The 17,009-nt window shown below is 47.5% G+C and overlaps 1 pseudogene; it reads right to left on the bottom strand.

The window, feature by feature from the left end:
• Positions 1-1,633: 1,633 nt before the first annotated feature.
• Positions 1,634-14,925, bottom strand: LOC142913265 (putative RNA-binding protein 46 pseudogene; annotated as a pseudogene).
• Positions 14,926-17,009: the final 2,084 nt, after the last annotated feature.

Genomic DNA, 17,009 nt, shown 5'->3' with positions numbered 1-17,009 from the left:
CGCTAACGCAGCGGACAGCGGCACGCTAGCGCCTACACCGGCGAGCGATTACCTCCACGAGCATCGGCGCGCACCGCAGCCGTCGTTAACACGGGGCCCGAACGGTCTCGCACCTGCGGGCGATTATCTCAACGCGCGTGCGTGCACGCCGCGCGCCCACTACGGCTGACGCTGACGCAGCACGCGGCGGCCCACTCGCGTCCACGCCGACGGGGGATGATCTCAACGCGCGAGCTCCGGCCGCGGCTCCGCCCTCGCTCTCGCCGCGCATCCGCCCACGGAGCCGCTCCGCACGGGGATCACACGCGCACCACACCGATGCTCTCTGCTAAATTTTATTCGTGGCGCAAACCCCGCACCGCCCGGAGGGAATATTCTACGAGCGGAGCCTAGCCTACCGCTACCCAAGTCCACAAATGCTCGCACGCCCCATCACGTACCTCGCGGCCATGCTCACGGCGTCGCGCGGACGCCGTGAGAGTCGGTAGGGACGAAGACGAAAGGGAACTTTGCCTATCGCCGCCTCGTAGCGGCGCTCGCCGGCGTCACACAGATGCCGCGAGCGGCTCGAGAAGGCGGGGAGCGTCGCGCGCGACTCGTCGCTGCCGACCCGGCAAACCTTCGCGCGCCCAAACAATTTGAAGCCAACTCAGAGGCGCCGCAATGTGACTCGCTCTGCGAGGGTCGGCCATTCTCCTGGCACTGGGAAACCGCGGGACTTTCATCCCAGAGACCCTTCGGATGAAAACCCGTCGTGACGGGCAATCCCCCGCCAGGACGCTATGTGCGGGCGCTGCAGGTGCGTGCTCGGTGTGGGGGGCCACGGGGGAGTCGAGGCGCCGGCAGAGTTGCTCCGAGACCGTGGCACCACAACGGATCGGGAATTGCGTTGAAATCCGGCTCGCGCAAAAGCACAAAAGGGGCGACCCAACGGAGCCCGAAATCATGTCGATTCGCCGAGTCGACAAATGTGCATATTGCCCCCTGGGATGGCAACTGACAGTCGAATACGGAAAATCGTGATGTGAACAGATTCTCTTTATGTGCGACACAACTTCACGCCACATGGTCCCACGGGGAAAGAGGGTGACATAAATTAATCTTTGGTTTTTTCGATAAAGTCACATATAAATAAGAAATAACAAAACATAATTATGTTGTTTTGTTATTTCTTATTTATACGTGACTTTACCTAAAAAACAAAGATTAATTCCTGCAGTCACGAAAGCTTCGAACCAAGTTTAGGGTGGCATAAGTAAATACAAAAACGAACCAGTAAACCATTGGTGATTGATCAAAGCTATGAAGGCGATGATCCAGGAAAATGATATTATGATGCTGTGGTAAAAGGTAATAAGTTACTCGAAAGTGCCTGGCCGTGGGAACGTTGGTAATGATCAGGATAATACCCTAACAAAACAGGGAAGTCTGAAATATGTTGGCGTGTAAATCAGCATATCAAATTAAATCCACAGAGGAGGGAAAGAAGGATCCCAAGCATGCGACACTCAGAACCAGAAGTGGCAGAGACTCGGCCGAGAGAGTGGAGAGAGAGAGAGAGAGGAAGAGACTTTTCAGGACTTTATTTCCACTAAAAATAACAAAAAAACATTACAGGAAAAAAACACCTAAATTGAAAATCAATAAAACATCAAACTCTTAACAGCGGTATGTGCATGAAATACAAATGGCACTGGGATAGAAGCTGTGGAAACGAGGCAGTGCACGGACATCTCCGTGTGCAGCAAAGTTGTTCAAGGGTTTTTCAATTTTATAAAGAATCAAATGTTTTGACATCAGAATGCGATGTGCACAATATATATATATTTTTCTCCTGTATAAAACGAAATGTCAAACACCTGAATTCGTTTTTTCTTCAAGGATTCTGTTGTCGTAGCTACGTATGCAGTCTGCAAGTTTTTTTTTATGTGGGCACTTGCAAATATTGTCTGGGTACATGAAAATATTTCTTTGAAAATGTGTCCTAGACACTATATTTGTAAGTTAATAAAAGTAAAATTGAAACATTAGCACAATGTAGATTTGTATATTGTAGGGTAGAAATATATTTATCATAGCGATTATCAAATATTGGTTAATACAATTTATATTTTTACTTAGAATACTTTAGCCATGCAATAGACTAAATATAATGCTCGTGTTTTTAAAGAAAATAATATATTTACCAGGATTAAAGTTGTGCGAAATATGTTATAAAATCTGAGGCTTGGAGAATTGCATGCTGGGAATGAAATTGAGACAGAAAGGGGTTAATGCATGCCTTGCAGAGCAGGCGCACGTTACAGAGATTATTGACAAAACAGAATGCGATGTGAACAAAATATATTTTTCTCCGCTACATTTTCAAAACGAAATGGCGTTGACATGTCAAACGCATGAATTAGTTTTTTCTTCAAGGATCCTGGAAGAGGCGGCTGGGAGGCGGTGTCGCGGCAGGGGCTGGGCACATTCTCAGAGGATTCGCCTTGGTGAGGATGTTGTAGGCGTGCTGACACGCCACCTCCCGTGCTCCCTCCTCGCTGGAGCTCAGAAATGCGGGGAAGATGCCGGTGCCTTTTCCCATCCCGGGAATCGACACCTTATAGAGGAGGCCCACGGGTATCCCGGGCTCCGAGTGAGCGTGCAGCTCGAAGATTGGGTAGCTGACGCCGGCGGTCCGGCACAGCATCCGCAGCCGCACCTCCCACGACAGCATGGCCGCCTCCGGCAGCGCCTCGAGAGCAATGGGCATAGGCCGCAGGTGGAGAGGTACCCACCACAGCCACGTACGTGCCCCCCAGCCCTCAAACAGGCTGTGTGCGGCTTTGCCGGTGGCCGTGCACTCCGGCTCCGGCAGGTCTGGCACCGCCGCCTCCTCCTCCGCGTCTTCCGTTGCCGCGGCCGCAGCTACCGTTTCCCACTCCGGGATGGCCCAGTCCACCTTGATGGTCCGGCCCCATGGCCGGAAGTTGATTCGAAGGAGCTTCTTCCTGGCCATGGCGGCCGCGCGATGGCTCCCGTACTCGATGAACGCATAGCCTCGGTTGAGGGTTTTGTCCCAGCGACAGACGCTCATCTTGACATCCGCCACGCCCTCTGTGGCACCGCTCATCGCCATCATCACCTCCGCTCGCTTCTTGTCCTCTGGCAGCCCCCCAATGAAGAGGCGGCGATTGTCCACGCTGAAGCAGACTGCAATGCGGCGTCCGGGACGGATCTCGAATTTGTCGAGTTTCTTGACGGCATCCGTGGCTTGGGCGAGCGTCGCGTAGGTAGCGAACGCATAGCCGCGGGTCTCTCCGCTATGCTCCATCATGAGGCGGAGCTGGTAGAGCTTCCCCACCATCTCCAGCACGGGCACCAGCTCATCCTCGTAGAGGTCGCGCGGGATCCTCACCAGAAACACCTCGCAGCCACGGGCGGGAGGGGGCCCCTGCCAGTCGGGTGGCGGTCCGAACTTCCTCTGTCCGTTCTCCTGGACAATGTTGTACCCCGTGCTCAACATGAGGTCCAGCAAGACCTTCATAGAGGCCATGCCGAGCACCGGTGGTTTGGCTGCTACGGTGGTGCTGGGGCAGCGGCTTGGGGCCCGGTGGAGCCCTTGACACTCCGCGCGGTCGCCTCGTGCCGACAAAGCCACGGGGGGAATCAACTCCTGAAGAGCCAAAACCCCGGCAGGAACTCGCTCGGCCCAAACCTACAGGCCAGCAGTGAAGAGAGGAAGAGAGAGAGTGGAGACGGATGGAGAGAGAGACACGTTTAAGCAGAGCTACCTATATAAACTCGCAAAATCACAATAAACTTAAAGATAAACCCAAGAAACTGTGTCCTGACTTTAGTACCGCCCTGTATAATAATCATTACCCCTCACCCTCTGTACACTCCCCCACCCCGCAGTGCCCCTCCTCACTCATCCACTCACTGATCCACCCACGCACTCACTCACCGAGTCGCTCACACACTCACCCACCCACTCACTTACCCACTCACCCATTCACTCACCCACATGCCCACTCACTCAGCCACTCACTCTCTCTCACCCACCCACTCACTCACCCAATCACTCACCCAGTCGCTCACACACTCACCCACCCACACACTCACCCAGAAACTCACACACTCACCCACCCACTCACCCAACCACTCACCCACACACTCACCCACCCACACACTCACCCAGTCGCTCACTCACTTACACACTCACCCAGTCGCTTACACACTCACCTCAACAACAACAACCGCCATTCACCACTAAGTGGCGGTGACGTCACCACGACGCTTGTGCCAGGCTATGTGCACCCTGAGGCCACGTGAAGTGTCGAACGCCCGCTGACAGGTCACGGGGCAGACCCAGGTGCCATGGGTCGACTGACTGAGATGACTGGCTGATGCACCACCTATGCCCCCTACTGTGCCAACCTGCTGTGCTTTAGCCACCCGGCGCTCCGCTCGTTGTGGTGAGCGTCATTCCTCCACCCTCCGTTGTTGTTGGAGGGCGACTACCTCCAACTGCCCACTAGCGTCCTTCACGAGCCTCCTCCACAGAGGCCGATCTTGACACCGCTGGTACCAGTCATCGGCAAGTCCACTCAGCTCCACGTCCTCCCGTACCACATCACTCCATCTCTTCTCTAGCCCGGGCCGCGCCCGTTTAGCCCCCTCGATCCGGCCGAACAAAAGCTGTTTCGGCATGCAGTGGCTGGGCATGCGAGCTACATGACCCAGCCATTGCAGCCTTGCCCGCCGGTGGTCCCCCTTCTTAAAAAGGGGGACCACCAGGGCATCCTTCCAATCCTGCGGAACCCGTCCAGTGGTCCAGACTGTTGTTATGATGTCATATAGGGCAGTCAGTGCACAAACGCCACCCTCCCTCAGCATTTCGCTTTGGAGATCATCTCTGCCCGCTGCCTTTCCTGGTCTCAGACTCCGGATCGCCCTCAGTACTTCCTCAACAGATGACACCTCAGCCAGCCACTCACAGGGGGTGACTTCTTCCAATATTTGAGGCACCGCAGCCTCAGCAGGGTCATCCTCACTTTGTGCCACGATGTTTTCCTGGCTGAGGGATTTTCCCTCCCCCAGGACCTCACAGAAATGCTCAGCAAATCTGCAAACCTGTTCATGGGGGTCGGAGATTGGATCACCGTTTTTTCTCCTGATGGTAATAGGTGTGGTGCTGCAGGTTACTTTTTTGATGGAGTTAAATAGAAATTTGTGATCACGGGCCACTGAGGCAGACTCCATCTCCTCAGCAACCCGCGACCACTACCCATCCTTGCAGCGCCTCACGGCTCTCCGAACCTCCGAGCGAAGGCTGCGGTAAGCCTCCTCATTCTCTGACGTGGGATTCTGTAGCCAATGACAGTGGGCCTGTCGCTTTTTCTCAACCATCCTGAACACCTCCTCTGTCAGCCAGGGTCTCTGGGGAGGTCTGGACCGCGTGCCCAAAGCAGCCATTGCAGCTGCATGAGTCACAGTCCTAAACCTCGCCCATTTACCCTCGACATCAGGAGGAGTCGGGGACGATGCCAATCCCAGCCACAAGCAATGATTAAATTCTCGCTTGCAACTTTCATCAGATAACTGAGATCAGGCCACTTTAGGTTGGAATGGGGTCCTGGGTGTACACCCACCACCGGAGTAGAAGAATGGCAGGCGCATCTTACAGATGACTAGTCGATGGTCAGAGGGCAGATCAGCTCCACGGTAGGTCCTGGTGTCAAGGACATGGGCTCGCATCCGCTGGTCCGTCACTATGTAGTCCAGCAGATGTTCTTGCTTGGACCCGGCATGCATCCATGATGTTGTGTGAATGCGCCGATGCCGGAACAGCGTGTTGGTAATTACAAGCCCATGGGCTGCACAAAAATCTAGCAGCCTCCTACCGTTGTTATTGAGCTGATCTGGTCCATGCCCTCCAATCACTCCAGACCAGGTGCCAGCATCATGACCAACTCGGGCATTGAAGTCACCCAACATGATGACTCTATCCCGAGGGGCCACTTTAGCCAGCACCTGTGACAGGAGGTCATAGAAGGCATCTGACTCATCGGCTTTGCCTGCATCCCTCCACGGATGTTCATCTTCGGTGGGGGCATAAGTAACCACGACCACCATTCCTCGCCTCCGGTTGATGGGAAGGCGAGCCCAAAGTAGCCTGGGGCTTACAGCTTCCCACACCTCACCGCCATGCTCCCACGCCCCCTTCATTCTTTTGTTCAAAAGAGCCACACCCTGTTGTTTGGCAGTCTGCTGCCCCAAGTAGAGGACTGTCCACCCCTCATGGTGGCAGGAGCCAGAACCGGTCCACCGGACCTCCTGAATGTCACATAGATCCAGGCGGTACCGGTCCAGCTCCCGACAGAGGAGTGGCAGCCTCTCCTCCGCAGTGAGCGTTCGAACATTCCACGTGGCCACCCGTAGTGGTTTTTCGTTGTTTATGGAGGAGCCCCGAGGGTAGATATTCAATCTCCTGGCTCCGCCAATTGGGGTTTGGCCAGGAAACGTCATAGACGCCTGGCCCCCGGGGCCTCCGGCACAAGCTTATTAGTTACATATTTCAGTTTAACTCGTGGTTTAGTGGTAATTAATTGAAGGTGGAGGGGTTACCAGCCCCTCGCACCCGTCCAGAGCCCCCGTTTAGCCCCTGTGGTGGACACAGATGCCATGAGGGGAGGAGCCAATCGAAATTGGACCTCCCCCCACAGCACTGTCCACGACAGAGTTACCCGTCCGGCACTCACACTCACTACCCACTCACCCAGTCGCTCACTCACTCACACGCTCACCTACCCACTCACAGACACACACTCACTTACCCAGTCGCTCACACACTCACCTCACACACTTACTCACACACCCACCCACTCACCCAGTCGCTCACTCACACACACTCACTCACCCAATCGCTCACATACTCACCCAGTTGCTCACACACTCGCTCACACACTCACCCACACACTCACTACCCACTCACCCAGTCGCTCACTCACTCACACGCTCACCCACCCACTCACACACACACATTCACTTACCCAGTTGCTCACACACTCACCCACCCACACTCTCACCCACTCACCCACCCACTCGCTCACTTACTCGCCCACTCACTCAGCCACTCACCCACCCACACACTCACCCAGAAACTCACACACTAACCCACCCACCCACTCACCCAACCACTCATACACTCACTTACCCAATCCCTCGCCCAGTCTCTCACATACTCACCTACACACTCACCCACCCACACACTCACCCACCCATATACTCACCCAGTCGCTCACTCACTCACACACTCACCCAGTCGCTCACACACTCACCTCACACACTCACACACCCACCCACTCACCCAGTAGCTCACTCACACACACACTCACTCACCCAGTCGCCCACATACTCACCCAGTTGCTCACACACTCACCCACACACTCACTACCCACTCACCCAGTCGCTCACTCACTCACATGCTCACCCACCCACTCACCCACCCACACACTCACCCAGAAACACACTCACCCACTCACCCAACCACTCATACACTCACTCACCCAATCACTCGCCCAGTCGCTCACATACTCACCTACACACTCACCCACCCACACACTCACCCACTCACCCAGTCGTGTTCCGTGTGTGTGTTCCGTGTGTGTGTTCCGTGTGTGTGTTCCGTGTGTGTGTGTGTTCCGTGTGTGTGTTCTGTGTGTGTGTTCCGTGTGTGTTACGTGTGTGTGTGTTCCGTGTGTGTGTGTTATGTGTGTGTGTGTGTTCGGTGTGTGTGTTCCGTGTGTGTGTTCCGTGTGTGTGTGTTCGGTGTGTGTGTTCCGTGTGTGTGTGTTACGTGTGTGTGTGTTCCGTGTGTGTGTGTTCCGTGTGTGTGTTCCGTGTGTGTGTTCCGTGTGTGTGTGTTCCGTGTGTGTGTGTTCCGTGTGTGTGTTCTGTGTGTGTGTTACGTGTGTGTGTTCGGTGTGTGTGTTCCGTGTGTGTGTGTTACATGTGTGTGTTCGGTGTGTGTGTGTTACGTGTGTGTGTCCCCTGTGTGTGTTCCGTGTGTGTGTTCCGTGTGTGTGTTACGTGTGTGTGTGTTCGGTGTGTGTGTTCCGTGTGTGTGTTCCGTGTGTGTGTTCCGTGTGTGTGTTCAGTGTGTGTGTTCCGTGTGTGTGTGTTACGTGTGTGTGTCCCGTGTGTGTGTTCCGTGTGTGTGTTCTGTGTGTGTGTGTCGTGTGTGTGTCCCGTGTGTGTGTTCCGTGTGTGTGTTCCGTGTGTGTGTGTTACGTGTGTGTCCCGTGTGTGTGTCCCGTGTGTGTGTTCCGTGTGTGTGTTCCGTGTGTGTCCCGTGTGTGTGTTCCGTGTGTGTGTGTTTTATGTGTGTGTGTTTGTTCCCCAGTGTATGTGTGTGTGTATTCCGTGTGTGTGTCCTCACTCGCGTGTGTGTTGAGATACGTGTCACACACGAGATGTTAACTACGTCGCCTGGTCTACAGGAGGTAGTGGGTTCGATCCCGACCCTGACGCCTGCTGCTGCTGCTGTATATTTAGAATTTGCGTCTCTCCCCATGGTCGCGTGGATTTCTCTCCGGGCCCTCCGGTTTTTTCGCCCCACATTTAAAGTCAACATCACCACGGCGCATTCACGGCGTTTGGCTGCCGACGTTGTCCACGCGACAACACGCCGCTTGCTTGGAGGGGCGATCATTTGTGGACAGGTCGCTCCTAAAAGAAGAGAAGCTAACAGCTCAGTGGACCCCTTGCTTGTAGGTAAGTTTCAAGGGCTTGCGCCGAAGGTTTTTTAAGGTTAAATTGTCGATTTAAAGCTTTCGTGACTGCAAGGATTCATCTTCTTTGGTTCTTTCGGTAAAGTCACCACGTAGAATGAGAATAAAATAATAAATTGATCAAATAAAATAACGCAATAAAATTATCACAACGTTTCGGCCAGACAGTCTCGTCCCTTCACCTGAAGGCCGCTTGTGTTGTGGCCGAAACGTCGTGAGAATTGTATTGTGTTATTTTATTTTATCAATTTATAATTTTATTCTCATTCTACGTGGTGACTTTACCGAAAGAACCAAAGAAGATATTCGGCTTCTGTCAATTTCCGCGTAAGAAGACATTTAGCTGAGCTATCATTTCTGGCCAGGTCGCTTGTGAAAAGGGCCTGTACACTACTACAGCTTTTCCTGGTAAAATAAAAAAGTATATATAGTTTCGTTTAATTGTTTACTTTAACCGCAAATACATCTCTAATAAAGAAGGGATATTGCTCTCTGCCATGAATAAAGCCTCAATGCCCAAATATTGTCTTAAATAATTCCGGAGAGATCTCTCTGCTGTACGAAGAATTGCCATTTCCCCAAAACGTGAATTAATATTCACAATCTTTGCCTCGTTGGGGAAGTGATAGAGGCCCCTCCCCCTCCTCCTCCCTCTGTCCAATCGCGGCGTTGCCTCGCTGGTTGGCCCCTCCCCACGCCCCAATGCGACCCGAGCTAACCGCTCGGGTCGCAGTCGCCTCGCTGACGATCTGAGTGCGAAGTTCAACACAGAGAGAGACACAGAGAGAGACAGAGAGACACAGAGAGACACACAGACAGACACAGAGAGACACAGAGAGAGACACACAGAGAGAGACAGAGACACACAGAGAGAGACACACAGAGAGACACAGAGAGAGACACAGAGAGACACACACAGAGAGACACACAGAGAGAGACACACGGAGAGAGAGACACAGAGACACACAGAGAGACACAGAGAGAGACACACAGAGAGAGACACAGAGAGAGAGAGACACAGAGAGACAGAGAGAGACACAGAGAGAGACACAGAGAGAGAGACACAGAGAGACACAGAGAGAGAGAGACAGAGACACACAGACACAGAGAGAGACACACAGAGAGAGACAGAGAGAGACACAGAGAGAGAGACACAGAGAGACAGAGACACAGAGATAGACACAAAGAGAGAGACACAGAGAGACAGAGAAACAGCGAGAGACAGAGACAGAGATAGATAGAGAGACACAGAGAGACAGATAGAGAGAAACAGAGAGAGACAGAGACACAGGGAGACAGACAGAGAGAGAAACACAGAGATAGACAGAGAGACACACAGAGAGACAGAGAGAGAGACAGAGACGGAGAGAGAGATAGACAGAGAGAGACACACAGAGAGAGAGAGAGAGACACAGAGAAAAACACAAAAGACACAGACAGAGACACAGAGAGAGAGACAGAGACACCGAGGCACACAGGGATAAACAGAGAGACAGACAGACAGGGATAGACACAGAGACAGAGAGAGACACAGAGAGAGGGATAGACAGAGAGAGAGAGAGACACAGAGAGACACACAGGGATAGACAGAGAGAGAAACAGAGAGAGAGAGAGACGGGGATAGACAGAGAGAGAGACAGGGATAGACACAGAGAGAGACACAGACAGAGAGAGGGATAGACAGAGAGAGACACACAGAGAGCCACACAGGGATAGACAGAGAGAGAGACACACACAGAGAGAGAGACGGGGATAGACAGAGAGAGAGACAGGGATAGAAACAGAGACAGAGAGAGGGATAGACAGAGAGAGACACAGAGAAACACACAGGGATAGACAGAGAGAGAGAGACACACACACAGAGAGAGACTGACTGACTGCTGCTGCCCGCTTGATCGTTGCCCCTGCCGCGTGTTGTAGACGGGGTGGCTGTTTGCGTGAAGAAGTTGCCGCGTGCAAAGCGTCGCTAAGACTGCCGCCACGTTTGGTGAGTCCCTGTGCCGAGTCGGGCGACTGCCGCCGTTCGTCGGCGTTCGTCATCATCGTCGTCATCAGTAGACACGTGGCATCGTCATCATCGTCGTCATCTGGTAGACACGTGGCATCGTCATCGTCGTCATCAGTAGACACGTGGCATCGTCGTCATCGTCGTCATCAGTAGACATGTGGCATCGTCATCATCGTCATCAGTTGACACATGGCATCGTCATCATCGTCATCGTCAGTAGACACGTGGCATTGTCATCATCGTCATCAGTTGACACATGGCATCGTCATCATCGTCATCATCAGTAGACACGTGGCATCGTCATCATCGTCATCAGTAGACACGTGGCATCGTCATCATCGTCATCGTCAGTAGACACGTGGCATTGTCATCATCGTCATCAGTTGACACATGGCATCGTCATCATCGTCATCATCAGTAGACACGTGGCATCGTCATCATCGTCATCAGTAGACACGTGGCATCGTCGTCATCGTCATCATCAGTAGACACGTGGCATCGTCATCATCGTCGTCATCAGTAGACACGTGGCATCGTCATCATCGTCGTCATCAGTAGACACGTGGCATCGTCATCATCATCATCAGTAGACACGTGGAATCGTCATCATCATCGTCAGTAGACACGTGGCATCGTCATCATCAGTAGACACGTGGCATCGTCATCATCGTCGTCATCAGTAGACACGTGGCATCGTCGTCATCGTCATCATCAGTAGACACGTGGCATCGTCATCATCGTCGTCATCAGTAGACACGTGGCATCATCATCGTCGTCATCAGTAGACACGTGGCATCGTCATCATCGTCATCATTGTCATCATCAGTAGACACGTGGCATCGTCATTATCAGTAGACACGTGGCATCGTCATCATCGTCGTCACCAGTAGACACGTGGCATCGTCATCATCGTCATCGTCATCAGTAGACACGTGGCATCGTCGTCATCGTCATCAATAGACACGTGGCATCGTCATCATCGTCATCGTCAATATACAGTTTATATACACACGTGATATACAGTTTATATACACACATAATATACAGTTCATACACACACATAATATACAGTTTATATACACACATAATATACAGTTTATATATACACATAATATACAGTTTATATACACACATAATATACAGTTTATATATACACATAATATACAGTTTATATATACACATAATATACAGTTTATATACACGTAATATACAGTTTATATACACACATAATATACAGTTTATATACACACGTAATATACAGTTTATATATACACATAATATACAGTTTATATACACACATAATATACAGTTTATATACACACGTAATATGCAGTTTATATACACACATAATATACAGTTTATATATACACATAATATACAGTTTATACATACACATAATATAGAGTTTATATACACACGTAATATGCAGTTTATATACACACATAATATACAGTTTATATACACACATAATATACAGTTTATATACACATAATATACAGTTTATATACACACGTAATATACAGTTTATATACACACATAATATACAGTTTATATACACATAATATACAGTTTATATACACACGTAATATACAGTTTATACACACATAATATACAGTTTATATACACATAATATACAGTTTATATACACATAATATACAGTTTATATACACACACGTAATATACAGTTTATATACACACGTAATATACAGTTTATATAACACGTAATATACAGTTTATATATACACATAATATACAGTTTATATACACACGTAATATACAGTTTATATACACACATAATATACAGTTTATATGCACACGTAATATACAGTTTATATACACACATAATATACAGTTTATATATACACATAATATACAGTTTATACACACGTAATATACAGTTTATATACACACGTAATATACAGTTTATATACACATAATATACAGTTTATACATACACATAATATACAGTTTATATACACACATAATATACAGTTTATATACACACATAATATACAGTTTATATACACACGTAATATACAGTTTATATACACACATAATATACAGTTTATATACACACATAATATACAGTTTATATATACACACATAATATACAGTTTATATACACACGCAATATACAGTTTATATACACACATAATATACAGTTTATATACACACATAATATACAGTTTATATACACACATAATATAGTTTATATATACACGTAATATACAGTTTATATAACACATAATATACAGTTTATATATACACATAATATACAGTTTATATACACACGTAATATACAGTTTATATACACACATAATATACAGTTTATATACACACGTAATATACAGTTTATATACACACATAATATACAGTTTATATATACACATAATATACAGTTTATACACACGTAATATACAGTTTATATACACACGTAATATACAGTTTATATACACATAATATACAGTTTATACATACACATAATATACAGTTTATATACACACATAATATACAGTTTATATACACACATAATATACAGTTTATATACACACGTAATATACAGTTTATATACACACATAATATACAGTTTATATACACACATAATATACAGTTTATATATACACATAACATACAGTTTATATACACACGTAATATACAGTTTATATACACACATAATATACAGTTAATATACACACATAATATACAGTTTATATACACACATAATATAGTTTATATATACACATAATATACAGTTTATATATACACATAATATACAGTTTATATACACACATAATATACAGTTTATATATACACATAATATACAGTTTATACATACACATAATATACAGTTTATATACACACATAATATACAGTTTATATACACACGTAATATACAGTTTATATACACACATAATATACAGTTTATATACACACATAATATACAGTTTATATACACACATAATATACAGTTTATATACACACATAATATACAGTTTATATATACACACATAATATACAGTTTATATACACATAATATACAGTTTATATACACACATAATATACAGTTTATATACACACACGTAATATACAGTTTATATACACACATAATATACAGTTTATATACACACATAATATACAGTTTATACATACACATAATATACAGTTTATATACACACGTAATATACAGTTTATATACACACGTAATATACAGTTTATATATACACATAATATACAGTTTATACACACGTAATATACAGTTTATATACACACATAATATATAGTTTATATATACACATAACATACAGTTTATACATACACATAATATACAGTTTATATACACATAATATACAGTTTATATACACATAATATACAGTTTATATACACATAATATACAGTTTATATATACACATAATATACAGTTCATATATACACATAATATACAGTTTATACATACACATAATATACCGTTTATATATACACATAATATACAGTTTATATACACACGTAATATACAGTTCATATACACATAATATAGAGTTCATACACACACATAATATACAGTTTATATACACACATAATATACAGTTTATATATACACATAATATACAGTTTATACATACACATAATATACAGTTTATATACACACATAATATACAGTTTATATACACACGTAATATACAGTTTATATACACACGTAATATACAGTTTATATACACATAATATACAGTTTATATACACACACATAATATACAGTTTATATACACTTAATATACAGGTTATACACACACATAATATACAGTTTATATACACACATAATATACAGTTTATTTACACTTAATATACAGTTTATATACACACTTAATATACAGTTTATACATACACATAATATACAGTTTATACACATAATATACAGTTTATATACACACACATAATATACAGTTTATACACACGTAATGTACAGTTTATATATACACACATAATATACAGTTTATGATGTATAAAAGGGAAATTTGTGAATGTGTGTCTGTTCGAAATGTTTAGCTTACTTTCCAACATGCAACAAACTTGAAATTTGGCACCTGGGTAGCTTCCAGACTGTACACAATGCAACAAGTATAAAAATAGACTTTTGTATATATTAATATTAGTCACGGCAAGTGAGCGGTGACGTCACATCTGTGATGTCACCTGATGACGTCACGCATCCCCCCACCCTCCGCGTAGGCCGTGTGATCCAAGCCAACCATCATCATCACACATCACATCACAAGCATTTGAATTTGACCAGGTAAGGTCCCACACTGAGTGAGAACCATAGAGACCCATACTCACAGAGAACCACACCCACAGAGACCCATACTCACAGAGACCCATACTCACAGAGATCCATACTCACAGAGAACCACACTCACAGAGACCCATACTCATAGATACCCACAGAGACCCATACTCACAGGGACCCATACTCACAGAGACCCATACTCATAGAGACCCATACTCATAGAGACTCACTGAGAACCACACTCACAGAGACCCATACTCACAGAGAACCACACTCACAGAGACCCATACTCATAGAGACCCACAGAGACCCATACTCACAGAGACCCATACTCACAGAGACCCATACTCATAGAGACCCATACTCATAGAGACTCACAGAGAACCACACTCACAGAGACCCATACTCACAGAGACCCACACTTATAGAGACCCATACTCATAGAGACCCATTCTCACAGAGACCCCTACTCACAGAGAACCACACTCATAGAGACCCATACTCATAGAGACCCACAGAGACCCATACTCACAGAGAACCACACTCACAGAGACCCATACTCACAGAGACCCATACTCATAGAGACCCACAGAGACCTATACTCACAGAGACTCATACTCATAGAGACCCACAGAGACCCATACTCACAGAGACCCATACTCACAGAGAACCACACCCACAGAGACCCATACTCACAGAGACCCACAGAGACCCATACTCACAGAGACCCATACTCACAGAGACTCATACTCATAGAGACCCACAGAGACCCATACTCACAGAGACCCATACTCACAGAGACCCATACTCATAGAGACCCATGCTCATAGAGACTCAGAGAAAACCACACTCACAGAGACCCATACTCACAGAGACCCACACTTATAGAGACCCATACTCATAGAGACCCATACTCACAGAGACCCATACTCATAGAGACCCATACTCACAGAGACCCATACTCACAGAGAACCACACTCATAGAGACCCATACTCATAGAGACCCACAGAGACCCATACTCACAGAGACCCATACTCACAGAGACCCATACTCACAGAGACCCACACTCACAGAGACCCACAGAGACCCATACTCACAGAGACCCACACTCACAGAGACCCATACTCACAGAGACCCACAGAGACCCACACGCACAGAGACCCATACTCACAGAGACCCACAGAGACCCACACTCACAGAGACCCACAGAGACCCATACTCACAGAGAACCACACTCACAAAGACCCCTACTCACAGAGACTCACAGAGACCCACATTCACAGAGACCCACAGAGACCCACAGAGACCCACACTCACAGAGACCCACAGAGACCCACAGAGACCCACACGCACAAAGACCCACAGAGACCCACACTCACAGAGACCCACAGAGACCCACACTCACAGATACCCACAGAGACCCACAGAGACCCACACTCACAGAGACCCACAGAGACCCACACTCACAGAGACCCACAGAGACCCATACTCACAGAGACCCACAGAGACCCATACTCACAGAGACCCACAGAGACCCACCCTCACAGAGACCAACCCTCATATGGAACCATACTCACAGAGACCCACCGAGACCCACACTCACAGAGACCCACAGAGACCCACACTCACAGAGACCCACTGCTTGTGACACAGGAGGGCCGAGCGAGAATCCGAGCGGTGACAACCGCCGGCCATGGACAGGGGCCGAGGCGGCGGCGGAGGCGGAGGAGGCGGAGGAGGCGGAGGAGGCGGAGGAGGAGGAGACCCGAGAAGGATCACCGACATCTCGGCCAGGCTGAGGCAGCTGATTGTCCCCGACAGGGGGCGGCCACTGGCCAGGGAGGGCCGGCACCCGGAGGGCGCCGGCGGAGCCACGGGCCGCGGGGAATCGAGGCGGGAGAGGAGCGAACGAGCGAGGCAGAGGGACGCGGCGGAGCGGGCGAG

The sequence above is a fragment of the Petromyzon marinus genome, unplaced genomic scaffold (genome assembly GCF_048934315.1).
Source record: "Petromyzon marinus isolate PM22_M1 ecotype Great Lakes invasive population unplaced genomic scaffold, UKy_Petmar_22M1.pri1.0 PM_G_Scaffold_24, whole genome shotgun sequence".
In the NCBI taxonomy this organism is placed as follows: Eukaryota; Metazoa; Chordata; class Hyperoartia; order Petromyzontiformes; family Petromyzontidae; genus Petromyzon; species Petromyzon marinus.
The sequence above is the reverse complement of the archived record's forward strand: the minus strand, read 5'-3'. Positions and strand labels throughout refer to the sequence as shown.